At 47.0% G+C, this 13,429-nt stretch overlaps 1 protein-coding gene across 1 annotated transcript in view; it reads right to left on the bottom strand.

Annotated features, from left to right (window-relative positions):
- E2F4 (E2F transcription factor 4) overlaps window positions 1-13,429 on the bottom strand; it is a 362,041-nt gene that overhangs the window by 244,018 nt on the left and 104,594 nt on the right. The window lies entirely within an intron of this gene.

The raw sequence follows: 13,429 nt of genomic DNA, 5'->3' as shown, positions 1-13,429 counted from the left end.
ATTGAAATAGAACCCAATAAGTGATCTATATTCAACACAGAGAGGGCCACACCCTCGACCCCATCTTCGCGGTAGGATCTAACATCCGCTTCAGCCACACCACCCAGCCCATCTGGACGGACCACCACTGCGTCCATTTCACGTTCAACACCACACCACCGCACCCAAGACCGCCCCAGGCCCGCCGCAACGAAACTGGAGTAAGGTCACAGAGGAACACCTGAACTCCGCCCTCCTCCAAGACCTCCCCCCCCACTCCCCCCTCCCCCCAAGGCCTCGACCGACACCAACTCTGCAGCCAGGGAATTCCACCGCTGGGTCTCCTGCTGCGCCAACAAGCTGGCACCTCTCCGCCGAAGCGCCAATCAACCTCCGCTGAGGGCCACCGAACTCAAAGAAGCCAGACGCTCCTGCAGACGCCTGGAGAAAAGCTGGAGGAACCAGAAGACCACGGAGGAATGGAACAACCACAAGAGCGCCCTCAAGGATTACCACCAGCGTAAAAGGGACACCAAAAGAACCTTCATCAGAGATCAAGTCAAGACCAATGCATCCAACGTCAAAGAACTGTTCAACATCATTCAGCAGTTCGCCAAACCCACCTGCGAATCCTCTGACATCACACCCTCCCAGGAACTCTGCGACGAACTCAGCTCCTACTTCCACCTGAAGATCATGGCCCTCTACGACAACTTCAGCGAGCCAGCAGAAAACAGCATCACGCCACCCACCACCGCCGAGATGCCGACCATCACCTCCTGGGCCCCTGCTTCCATCAACCTTATCTCCTTAACCATGAAGAAGACGCACTCAGGAGCCCCAACAGACCCCTGCCACCCGCACATCTTCCACAGGGCCGCCGCACCTGAACTAGGCCGAACAATCAACTCCTCCCTCATATATCCGGCATCTGACCAGACGACTGGAAGCGTGCAGAGGTGAAACCCCTCCTTAAGAAACCAACGGCCAACCTAACCGACCTGAAGAACTACCGGCCGATCTCTCTCCTCCCCTTCGCAGCCAAAGTCACCGAAAGACTCGTGAACACCCAGCTAATCGCCTTAATCGAAGAAAAACGCATCCTAGACGCCTCCCAGTCTGGCTTCCACAGCAACCACAGCACCGAGATAACCCTTCTCTCAGCCACCGACAACATCCGCATGCTGCTAGACCAGGGACACACCGCAGCCCTCATCCTCCTAGACCTCTCTGCAGCATTCAACACAGTCTCACATCGCACACTAGTCACCAGACTCCACAACGCAGGAATACAGGGAACCGCCCTTAACTGGATCCAATCCTTCCTCTCCGGCAGAACCCAGTGGATCAGACTCCCCCCCCCCCCCTTCCTCTCCGACCCCACTGACATCATCTGCAGAGTTCCCCAAGGATCGTCACTAAGCCTGACGCTCTTCAACATCTACATGGCCCCCATCACCGCCATTGTCAGACAGCACATGCTTAGCATCGTATCCTACGCCGACGACACCCAGCTCATCCTCTCACTAATGAAGAATCCCGAAGACACCAAACTCTGCTTCCATGAAAGAATGAAGAACTTGGCAGCCTGGATGAAGGACAGCTGCCTAAAGCTCAACTCCGAGAAGACCGAGGTCCTCATCCTCAGGCCCTGCACCTCTGCCTGGTACAGCACATGGTGGCGCCCCGCCCTCGGGAGCCCACCCACCCCAACTGACTGCGCTCGGAACCTCGGCATAATCATCAACTCCTTCCTCTCAATTAACCACCAGATCAACGCCGTCGCCTCCACCAGTTTCAACTGCCTCCACATCCTCCTTAAGACCTTCAAAGGGATCCTCCCAACTGCAGAAAAAACGTTACCCACGCACTCATTTTTTAGGTTTTGCTGGAGCACGGAGCTTAGCTCCGCCCCCAGAGAAATCTATTGTTTACTATAAGTGCTTCAGGAAGGTCCCCCGGCTCCCATTGGCTAGCTCCATAAATGGAGGCTAGCCATTGGGAGCCAGATCTGTCCGTCAAGGCCGGACCAGATTTGGGGGCGTTCCCACGATTTTTTCTCTCTCCACCCACTTCTGTTCGTCATCACGGCAGTGGGTGCGTTTTTTTTTTTTCTTCGAGTCGGCCTGTTTTCTTCTTTTTCCAAGTGTTTGCTGTTGGAGTTGGCTGCAAGATTCGAGTTCCCACGAAGCGATCAGGTAAGGAGCATTTTGTTTATAAATGTGTTTTTACTTTGTAAGTTTACGTATTTTGTCTGCCCCCCCCGCTGTCCGTGCGCCGTTCCCGCCCCCCCCCTCCCTCCCGCTGTCCTGTGCCCGTTCCCGCCCCCTCCCGCTTTCCGTGTGCTCGTGGTGCTTGTTCTCCCCTGTAGCTGTCACTTTCCTGAGCTTGCCCCGTCGGGTGCCAGGGTGTGGGAACACGCAGATTCACTCTCCCTGCCTAGTCCCACATTGGCAGCACATCAGCCACCTCCTTTATAGAATCAAAATAGCCCTCGGTGCCCGCAATGCTTGAGAGCTTGCCTCTCTCTGCCCCTGCCTAATGCCATGTGCGCCTTGATCGGCCCCTCTGCCCTGCCCTGGCTTTCCCCTCCCACAGAAGCAAAACATTACGTTCTCACAACCCTTGTCTTGAGCGTACCCTCTCCTTGCAGTTTTTATTTCCTCCCTCCTCTCTTTGAGGCTCCTGCAGCTTTTTAGCTCTCTATAAGCAAACCCACGCTGCCCTGCTAGGGAGCTGCCAGCCCCTTCTCCGGAGCAGGTACTTTCTGCTGCTTTTGCCGACAAGTCACTCCACCTCCTTCCACGCTCGTGCCCTCTCCCTGCTCCTGGTCCCGTACTCTCGCCCTCCCATCACTGCTCCACTGTTGCACTCCTTGCTCCCTCCGCTCCGGTCCCGGGAGATGGCCGAGGGCTGCTCCTGCGCGCGCTGGCCGTCCCCCTCCCGCTCTGCTCCCTGAGCTGGGAAGCTGCCGCCCTCCGCCCTCCTCCCCCAGGCACAGGAACAGGACCCCTCCGGCGCCACGCTCTCTTTGAACCGTTTGGTGTGTGTTTGCAGCATTTATCATTTCACCCTGGATAGCCCCCATGGCCGGGCACGAATGGGACTGGTTCCAGCGGGAGGAGCTGATTGGACAGATAAGCGACATCCGAGTCCAGAATCTGCAAGGTAAAGGAAAAAAACATGTTTTTTCTCCAAAGCCTGTTTCTCAATCCTCATCTTCTGTGCTGTTATGTGGGTTGCGCTACCCCAGCAACAGCTAGCTGTGGCTGCTTTCACCGAGTACAGATCGCACCCAGATGGCTGAAAATGTTATCTGTCATGTTTTTCGCTTTGCCATGATAACACCGATCTCCCTCAAAACACGCCAGTTGCAGCGGTGCGTATGTGGGTTGTATTGCATTATTTATATTTGATTTGTTTGTGTGTGCGTTGCATTTATGACGTCCCTGCATCCATCAGGCTATAGGATTTTGTAGCAATGGGGACGTGTTGGGGGGGCTTAGTCTTGAATGCGGCACGAGCCTCAGATGTTTCCGCTCATCTTTTCTGAGTGTTTGTCGTTGTTACTACTTTCCACATTTTGTGTGGGCTGATTCAGGCAGTGTGTGATTGATGTTAGTCTTTGCCACGCCGCGGCTGCGGGGCTGTGAACAGCGAACGCCTCCATCAGAATCAACAAAACAGCGTGTGTTGGTCTTAACACCCCTTTGGCACACTCTGGCAGTCCTGGTGCGCGAGGGAGACTGGAGCCAATCAGGAGAGCTCTCTGAAGTTCAGCACGAGTTTTAGCACAAGCAGCCTCAGCTGGGTGGTCCTCCGCTCTTATTAGTATAATTGATTCGGAAGAGAAGTGTTGCTGCTCGAACTGCCTCTTAATCCAAAATCACTCATTTCAGAACATCGCTGGCATGATGTGACAGAGAACTTCAAATGGCAACAGCTTGCATGCTGCTTCACTTTTGTTTCCAACATGCACATCATTTAACTGCTGATAGATGTAGGGTGACCAGATGACACCACGTCACAGAAACACCGCCTTTCCGTTCTTGTACTTTGATTTCACATATCAGAGCATTCTAGGAGTTGTAGTCTTAGTTAATTTTGTTTGAGTCCTTTAGACCAGCCAATACAATCGACAACAATGATATGTAAAAGCAAATTTCAGAAGTGGTATAAAGTGGTGTTCCGGTGATGTGGAGCCACATGGAGATCCTACATACTCGTGCAGAAAGGATCTCTTTCCACACTCTAATGTATACCATGTATGTGACAACTTCATCCAGTCATGAATTGTAGCTAATAGCTCACTGTGTTCTGGGACTTGTAGTTTTTCTTTAAAACTACATATGAGTTCAGGCCCCCCAGCATGCAGAGTGTGGTTTACTTTTACAATTCGTATTTGCCCGTAAAAGGGTTCCCCTATTTATTACACCCTGTATTCCGACGGTTGACGAATGTTAATGTATGGGCAGAAGCACAACTAGAGCCAAGTTTAGGGGGGCTAAGAAAAAACTTTTTGAGGGGGGGCTAATTCTTCCAGCAATGGGCAGAGTGGAGCTGCAGGGGGTCTAAGAAGGGGTGAAAAAAAAACAAAGCCTCAATTACTATAACTGCCCCAAAAATTGGGCTAATGTGTGGATTTTCATATTATTTACTGGCTTGTATGTGCCTTTGTAAATTTCAACAGGTTGAAGCTGCTGACATGTAGTAGAAGAAAATGCGTGAGGTGTGATGCTTATCACACAAATTGTAATTGGGTTATGTGTGGCAATAGAATTGACCGTTTGCAGTAAATGAGACCCAGTTACAAATGGGGCATAACATACCGATTTTGGCGTTGCCATATCCTGTTCTGTACGAGGCATTTTTCTCCAAAACATAGATTTCCCTGCATAATTTCACAGGTATAGGCTAGCATCTGACAGTTTTGAGGCTGTAGAATTCGTCTCACTACTCCTTGCAACCCCCATTTAAACACATGCTCTTTTCTAAATGAGAAAAAGTAAAGTTTTAGGTTTTTGTTTTTAAGTTTCAAGTTTAAGGCAACAGGCAGAAACTGAGTTCACCTGCACTATAACCCCCTGTTTCTTTAGGTTAGACATAGGACTTTCCTTGTATTAGGTTAGACATTGGCCTTTCAGCACTCCTCTGTCTTCTGTTAATATTGGCAGTGGTGTCTCCGGGCCAATCAGACCCCGCCTCATGCTGGGCTAAAAAAATTCTTAGGCCATAGACTTGGATCCACACCAATCTTGTGTGCATTGCACGATCATGGAAGGAGACGTTCACTTTAGCAACGCATCTCTTGATGGCTACAAAAGCATCTTTACATTTCTAAGACTAGCAGTATGACTGTCTATTTTTTTAACATGTTTCTTAGTCAAGCACTAGCTGAGGCAAAGTCCTTAAGATATATATGAATTCTTATAAGTAGACATGATATAGATCTATATATATTGCAGTATCTGGCCATGCCAAGGAATGAATGAAATGGGAATACATTGTATTCAGTTGCCATTCAACAGCCACATAACTTCTTATGAATTCCTGTTCTAAAAATATGGAGGCATACGCCTTGTCTTGAAGACACTCCAGAGACCCAGATTTAAATGTACCTTCACTACTTTTACAAAATCCAGTTGTTTGTGTTGTGACATCCTTTCTTCAAAGAGTTTGGGATGCTCATGCAAAGTTAGACCAGGAAACATTACAAAAAACAAGCATTTACAATGCAACGGTTTCGCCTTTGGAAAAGTTTGAGCTATTGGCAATGTAAATGACAATGCCATTTATTTATCTGTTTTCAAAACTAACACATAAATACAAATTTTGTCATTTACAATGCCAATAGCTCAAACTTTTCCAAAGGCGAAACCGTTGCATTGTAAATGCTTGTTATTTACTTGAGTTTTATATAGCACTGGCTAGACCCGGATGTATCAGAGCGCTTTACATGAGGAGAGTTATATAGGTTACAAGTTACACATTGTTACAGAAGGTACATTAATTACAAGTTACATCCTGTGGTTCATTGTGTGTAGAAGGGTAAGGGGGTAACGTAAGGGCGCAGGGGACGGAGATTAAATGGAACAAAGCAGGCAGGGGGAGAGCGATTCAGGGGAGAGAGGAAAGTGAAAGGGATTACCAGCAGACTAGACTACGGCAACGCCCTCGACGCCGGATTCAACAAGACTCTTCTACGCAAGCTCCAAACAACCCAGAACGCCGCAGCCTCACTAGTCCTAGGGACACCGCACAACGAACATATGACCCAACACCTACAAAGCCTCCACTGGTTCCCTGTCGATAAGAGGGTCACCTTCAAACTCCTCACCCACACCTACAAATCCCTCAACATCAGGCCCAAATGCCTCAACGACAGAGTATGTTTCCACGTACCCAAGAGACACTTCCGTTGACCTCGCCCTGGCAGAGGTTCCCTGTATCTGCAGAAGCAGTGCCGGCGGGAGAGCTTTCGCCTACATCGCAGCCAGAACCTGGAACGAGCTCCTGGTCAACATCAGACGCTCCCCAACCCTCCACACGTTCAGGAAGGACCTCAAGACCTGGCTCTTCTACTGACCTGGAGCTGTTCTCTCTCTCTCTCCCCTCCCTCCACCCAACTCCCCACCCCCTCCCCCTCCCCCCCCAAAGCACCTTGAGGCCCTCACAGGTGAGTAGCGCGCTCTATATACCACTGATTGACTGATTTTATTTAAGTTTTTTAAAGAAAATGTATACTGACTGTGGCGGTAGGATAATTTCAGGAGCAGTAGAAAGGCCAGGTTTTCGAGGACCAAATATGAAATTTCTGCTTAGGAGCTAATGGCATCTCCAGAAGTTACTGAATTTGACACACTCCTCACCACAAAGAAGCACAACCTGAAGTACAGCAGAGATTTGTGAGAAAGATGGTGATGATGGGTGTAGAAGTAGATGGGTTTTAAGGGATTGTTGAAAGCCTTCCTAATATAAGGATTTTAAAATGGAGTAGGTGGTTACAGAGTTGAGAATTTGAGCTCTCTTTTTTCTTTTTTTGCCTCCCAGTCTGGCTTCCACAGCAACCACAGCACCGAGACCACCCTTCTCTCAGCCACCGACAACATCCGCATGCTGCTAGACCAGGGACACACCGCAGCCCTCATCCTCCTAGACCTCTCTACAGCATTCAACACAGTCTCACATCGCACACTAGTCACCAGACTCCACAACGCAGGAATACAGGGAACCGCCCTTGACTGGATCCAATCCTTCCTCTCCGGCAGAACCCACAGGATCAGACTCCCCCCCCCCCCCCTCTCCGACCCCACTGACATCATCTGCAGAGTTCCCCAAGGATCGTCACTAAGCCGGACGCTCTTCAACATCTACATGGCCCCCATCACCGCCATTGTCAGACAGCACATGCTTAGCATCGTATCCTACGCCGACGACACCCAGCTCATCCTCTCACTAATGAAGAATCCCGAAGACACCAAACTCTGCTTCCATGAAAGAATGAAGAACTTGGCAGCCTGGATGAAGGACAGCTGCCTAAAGCTCAACTCCGAGAAGACAGAGGTCCTCATCCTCAGGCCCTGCACCTCTGCCTGGGACAGCACATGGTGGCGCCCCGCCCTCGGGAGCACACCCACCCCAACTGACCGCGCTCGGAACCTCGGCATAATCATCAACTCCTTCCTCTCCATGAACCACCAGATCAACGCCGTCGCCTCCACCAGTTTCAACTGCCTCCACATCCTCCGTAAGACCTTCAAAGGGATCCCCCCAACTGCAGAAAAAACGTCACCCACGCACTCATTTATTTATTTACTTGAGTTTTATATAGCACTGGCTAGACCCGGAGGTATCAGAGCGCTTTACATGAGGAGAGTTATATAGGTTACAAGTTACACATTGTTACAGATGGTACATTAATTACAAGTTACATCCTGTGGTTCATTGTGTGTAGAAGGGTAAGGGGGTAACGTAAGGGCGCAGGGGACGGAGATTAAATGGAACAAAGCAGGAAGGGGGAGAGCGATTCAGGGGAGAGAGGAAAGTGAAAGGGATTACCAGCAGACTAGACTACGGCAACGCCCTCTACGCCGGATTCAACAAGACTCTTCTACGCAAGCTCCAAACAACCCAGAACACCGCAGCCTCGCTAGTCCTAGGGACACCGCACAACAAACATATGACCCAACACCTACAAAGCCTCCACTGGTTCCCTGTCGATAAGAGGGTCACCTTCAAACTCCTCACCCACACCTACAAATCCCTCAACATCGGGCCCAAATGCCTCAACAACAGAGTATGTTTCCACGTACCCAAGAGACACTTCCGTTGACCTCGCCCTGACAGAGGTTCCCTGCATCTGCAGAAGCAGAGCCGGCGGGAGAGCTTTCGCCTACATGGCAGCCAGAACCTGGAACGAGCTCCTGGTCAACATCAGACGCTCCCAACCCTCCACACGTTCAGGAAGGACCTCCAGACCTGGCTCTTCTACTGACCTGGAGCTGTTCTCTCTATCTCCCCTCCCCTGCCTCCACCCAACCCCCCCAAGCACCTTGAGGCCCTCACGGGTGAGTAGCGCGCTCTATATACCACCGATTGACTGATTTTATTTAAGTTTTTTAAAGAAAATGTATACGGACTGTGGCGGTAGGATAATTTCAGGAGCAGTAGAAAGGCCAGGTTTTCGAGGACCAAATATGAAATTTCTGCTAAGGAGCTAAAGGCATTTCCAGAAGTTACTGAATTTGACACTCCTCACCACAAAGAAGCACAACCTGAAGTACAGCAGAGATTCGTGAGAAAGATGGTGATGATGGGTGTAGAAGTAGATGGGTTTTAAGGGATTGTTGAAAGCCTTCCTAATATAAGGATTTTACAATGGAGTAGGTGGTTACAGAGTTGAGAATTTGAGCTCTCTTTTTTTCTTTTTAGTGTATGCCGATGTGGTTGTGCTGTCAGTCAGGAGAAAAATTTGTAATGAGGTGAATGTACCAAGCGAAATGTAGAACGCTTGTGGGTAGAATGTGTAGAGTGCTGGTATTTGAAGGGCTGGAGAGAGTTTAAGGTCCTGACATTAGTAGGAGTGCCTTGCCACTACCATCTGCTAGAATACATATTGGGTTTACTACATGATCACACTTAAAATGTGTGTTGGTACTTCAAATGTTAGCGAGAGTTGCAGAGGAACTGGAAATTATATGGGTGCTCTTTCTTTTCACTCTTATTCTGAGATTTATGTAGTCATAAATATCTGCATGAAGACCTGTCCTCATACCATGAAACCCTTAGAACTTAAAACAAATCCAACTTATCTCCTTTAGACAAACATTGAATTTTCTTTCCCATAACCATTCTTTAAAATAGTCTGATATTGTAGTCCTTCAGAAACATTATAACGCAAGATAATAAAACACCCCGAAACGGTTTCCTAAATGTAACCACCCGAAGTCAACGAGGAAAAGACCACTGGCAGATCTATTGAATAACAAGGCAAAGACACAAATGGTTTCTCAATAGTGCCCTACTTTCCTTCAGAAACTCACGCTGGGGACATTGTAAACTGCAATCCCTATTTTCAACATTAATGAGTATATAATAATTAAGGGTTTGATCTAGCACCACAGAGAAATCCCTTACACCCCTCTGCCTTCTCATTGGGGTACTAATATATTAATGCAATTTCTTAACGTATGTTGGGAAAAACAACTTTGCAACAGCGAGGGATTCCCTAAGGGGTGCACCTTGATGCTGAAAAAATGTTTTGTTTAAAAAGAAAATGTAACAAGCATTTACAATGCAACGGTTTCGCCTTTGGAAAAGTTAGAGCTATTGGCATTGTAAATGACAACATTTTTATTTATGTGTTGGCTTTGAAAACCTAAATAAATGGCATTGTCATTTACAAAGCCAATAGCCTAATCTCTCGCAAATGCGACACCTATTGCATTTGCACCCACACACACACACACAAAACCGGATCACAAGAAGGGAACAGAGGCACACACAAAACCGGGTCACAAGCATGCAACAGAGGCACACACAAAACCGGGTCACAAGCAGGCAACAGAGGCATACACAAAACCGGGTCGCAAGCAGGCAACAGAGGCACACACAAAACTGAGGGGGCAGGGAAGCAGCTCTACTTGATAAGAATAAATCAGAGATCTGGCAACGATGGGCGTGATCATGGAGGGAATACCCAATCCACAAACAGGAGAGTAAGAAGCACTGCAACCAAATTTGCAAAGTAAGGAAAACATCAGAACCCATAAAATAAATGACAGGCTGACATTGTTTATGTAACCGCAGTCTAAATGCAGAAGTGTTTAAGTAAAATATTTAATTAGTTAATACACAGGCCACATTATAATATTATGATCGAGGCCAATATCTGGTGAGCAGTGCAAACCAGCCGGACAGCTGTGCAATCTCAATAAAATGCTACAACGTCCAGGTTGTAACTATTTAATTGGCCAGGTATCTGAAGCCAAAAAGGGACCGATCTATGGTTCATAACGATAGGAATATAGCAGTGCGTTACCTGGAACAAGTGTGGTCTGTTGGATACGAAGTGAGAAGCGACCTCCAAAGAATATATATCACCTACTATTTGGAAGAAAATACTTAATGCTACACGACAGTAAAGGCCAAACAAAAATATCACACAGGAAAAAACACAACAAGCCCCCAGTATCTTACCCAGCACTTTCGCGATTCCCAAAGTCAATGCGTGCGCAGTGGAGCCTCGAGGTTACATGTGTTACCTCCTTTATGGGAACAGATGCTGTAGGGGAAAGAAGGGTCCCATAATTATTACTTCTGCACCGCATATGCCATGGCAGTGTCATGACTCCTAAGAGTGTTCTATATTGTGATGTAAACAGGCAGATACAGAAATAAGCCCGAATATAACACAGTCATAGTGAAGGCAGCTCAGAGTTGGAGGTGCAACACTCGTTTAGTATGTCACTGCCACCCGAGATAACTCCAAAGCTGGAAAGATCCGAATAATGACGTAGCAAACAAAATGTCTCCCACTCACATATGACACTAACCTTGGACTGCGTCTAGATCCAAACTGCAGCCACAAGGACCATTACGGTCCTGTTAGAGACAAAAGAATGCAAAAGGATGTCAGAAATGTGTAGCCGCTCCGCCGGCAATTAGGTATACGAGGTAACGGGCCACTGCACGTTATATCCAACTCACTAAAATGAAGTGTGTATTCTATCCGTGCACGAAATAGATCACCATAATGCTGTAAATTCGGCTTGATACTCATGTGCCGCCCCTAATGTACGGTGATGGCGTATTTGCCAGAGCAACGAGAAGTCGACGGGCCCTGGCGCCAGCTTTGGCGGAATGACAAAAACACGCCTTGCAGGAAAAAAAAAAGCAACCGCCGCAATGACGGCAACAAAGGGGCGAAGAGGGAAAATAAATCGCCGGAACGCCCACGAATCGCCTCGCAATGACGGACGCCTCTCTCTTCCAATGGCTAGCCTCCATTTATGGAGCTAGCCAATGGAACAGAGAGGCGGGACAAAGCCCCATATTGGTAAACAAAAGTTTTTGCCTGCGCGAACGCTGCTGCGCAGCGGATCGCCAGGCGAAACCTAATGACAGTACTGTTGAGGGTTAAATTCCCGAAAAGAGGAACATAAAAGCCTGAGAGTAGGTAAAAGAGGAAGAATGATACCCGACAATTGCAGCTTGCAGACCAGAAGATGAATAAAAACTGGCCCACATTGAAAAAATCAAGATAATGAAGAAATGTAGGTATGCTACCACAAACAGTTACACTCAATTTTCTCTGAAGAACAAGGATGGAGATCGATTGATGAAGAGGTCTTTTTCAACCAAGGACAAGCAGGATGGAAAGCAGCAAATACAGGTTTGTTTGACCTATATCAGTAGCGGAAAATGAAAAGAATCACTTAGAAAAGAAATCAGTATTCCATCATGCAGTAACTGGCCTTCAGGATCGAAGGCAGCATTGATGTGTCACAAGGACAATTTAGGTAGAGAAAGTGGCAAACAACTTGTTAAATTGAAAGCTCTGGCCCAGTACTCCTTGGAGAATTTAAGGTTAATATTCATGAGGAGCTGGTAGTTGTGATGTAAGTATTTACAACTCTTTAGATGATACATACCACGGATAGAAGCGGAAAACATGTTGATTTTAGAAAGTTGCTAGTGTGTTCTACTAACGCCAGTTAAACACAGCCAGTATCTCATTTCGGGATGGTATCAATGTGGCCAGGTAATTTGAGAAGGCCTTGGAGTGCAGAAGATGCTGAGATTTATGGGAGATCATAAGAAGCAGAACAACTATACACACACTACTCCGGTTTTATCTGGAGCATTTCGTTCAATTCTGAAAGCCAAATCTAAAGAAGGGTCCATCCTGTTTATTTGGTGGTAGTCCAGAGATCAGACACCCAAATGTTAACTAACTGTACCATATGTTTTAGGAGGAGACACTCCTATGTATTAAAGAAATGGTAGGCAATCACCAAAGACATTTTAAACAAGGAATAGAGTGTTATTTTAGTGACAACGCATTCTAGAGTGTATACGTCACAACATGAAATGATAAGCGAATCAGAAATAATTACCTAGTAATATTTTTCTAAAAAATGGTTTGAGAATGGGTTTAACAGCCTTCCAGCAGAAGCAATAAACAAACATATGGCATGAGAGGAGTGAAAAAGAAAAAAAAACTGGCAACCTCGACAAGTCTGATCTTGCTTGTTATTGCCCAATCTGCAGAAACCATCAAAATATTATATTAAGCAAAATGGTGAAAATTTGTGTATATTTCACACAATGCAAAATGTGGAACTTTAGGCAAAATGGCACTTGAACAAGAATTTCATACAGGCCCAGTGGATACCACGATGGAGCAAAGGTGCAATTTGTTCAAGGTAGACTGAGCCATCACTCCTTCCCACACAATACAATATTACTTGTATAGCCTACAGTTGCCAAAAACAGTTATCCCAGGGCTAGCAGCAAGCAGTATAGGAATAACTCTTAATGACAAAGAAACCAAGTCTTAACCGGTCTTCTAAACTGCAATTCAGTAGAGGCTCTAGGCCAGTGGACTACATACTATTTAGTGTCGCTCCCCCCAGGGAAAACACAAATCATCAGGGCCTCAGAATTTTCTTCAATTATGGGGGTGGGGGTTTTGAAGAATATTTGGAGTCCCTTCCTATTTGACACTTTCTTCCAGCCAGGATATAAAAGACAAAAGATGTTAGTGATGGCCTGTTTTAGAGCAGCTTACTGCGGCTCATTTTGTTTTAGCTGAAAACAAAGCAAATTTATCAGTATAATTGTTGTAAATAAACGTAGCATATTCCTTGTAGTTCCTTTTAAGTACTTTATTCAAGTAAGATGGTAAGTTAAGAAGAAGATAGAAAACCCTACCTGGAACAGCCTCCTG

This window comes from Lissotriton vulgaris, chromosome 12, assembly GCF_964263255.1.
Source record: "Lissotriton vulgaris chromosome 12, aLisVul1.2, whole genome shotgun sequence".
NCBI lineage: Eukaryota > Metazoa > Chordata > Amphibia > Caudata > Salamandridae > Lissotriton > Lissotriton vulgaris.
The sequence above is the reverse complement of the archived record's forward strand: the minus strand, read 5'-3'. Positions and strand labels throughout refer to the sequence as shown.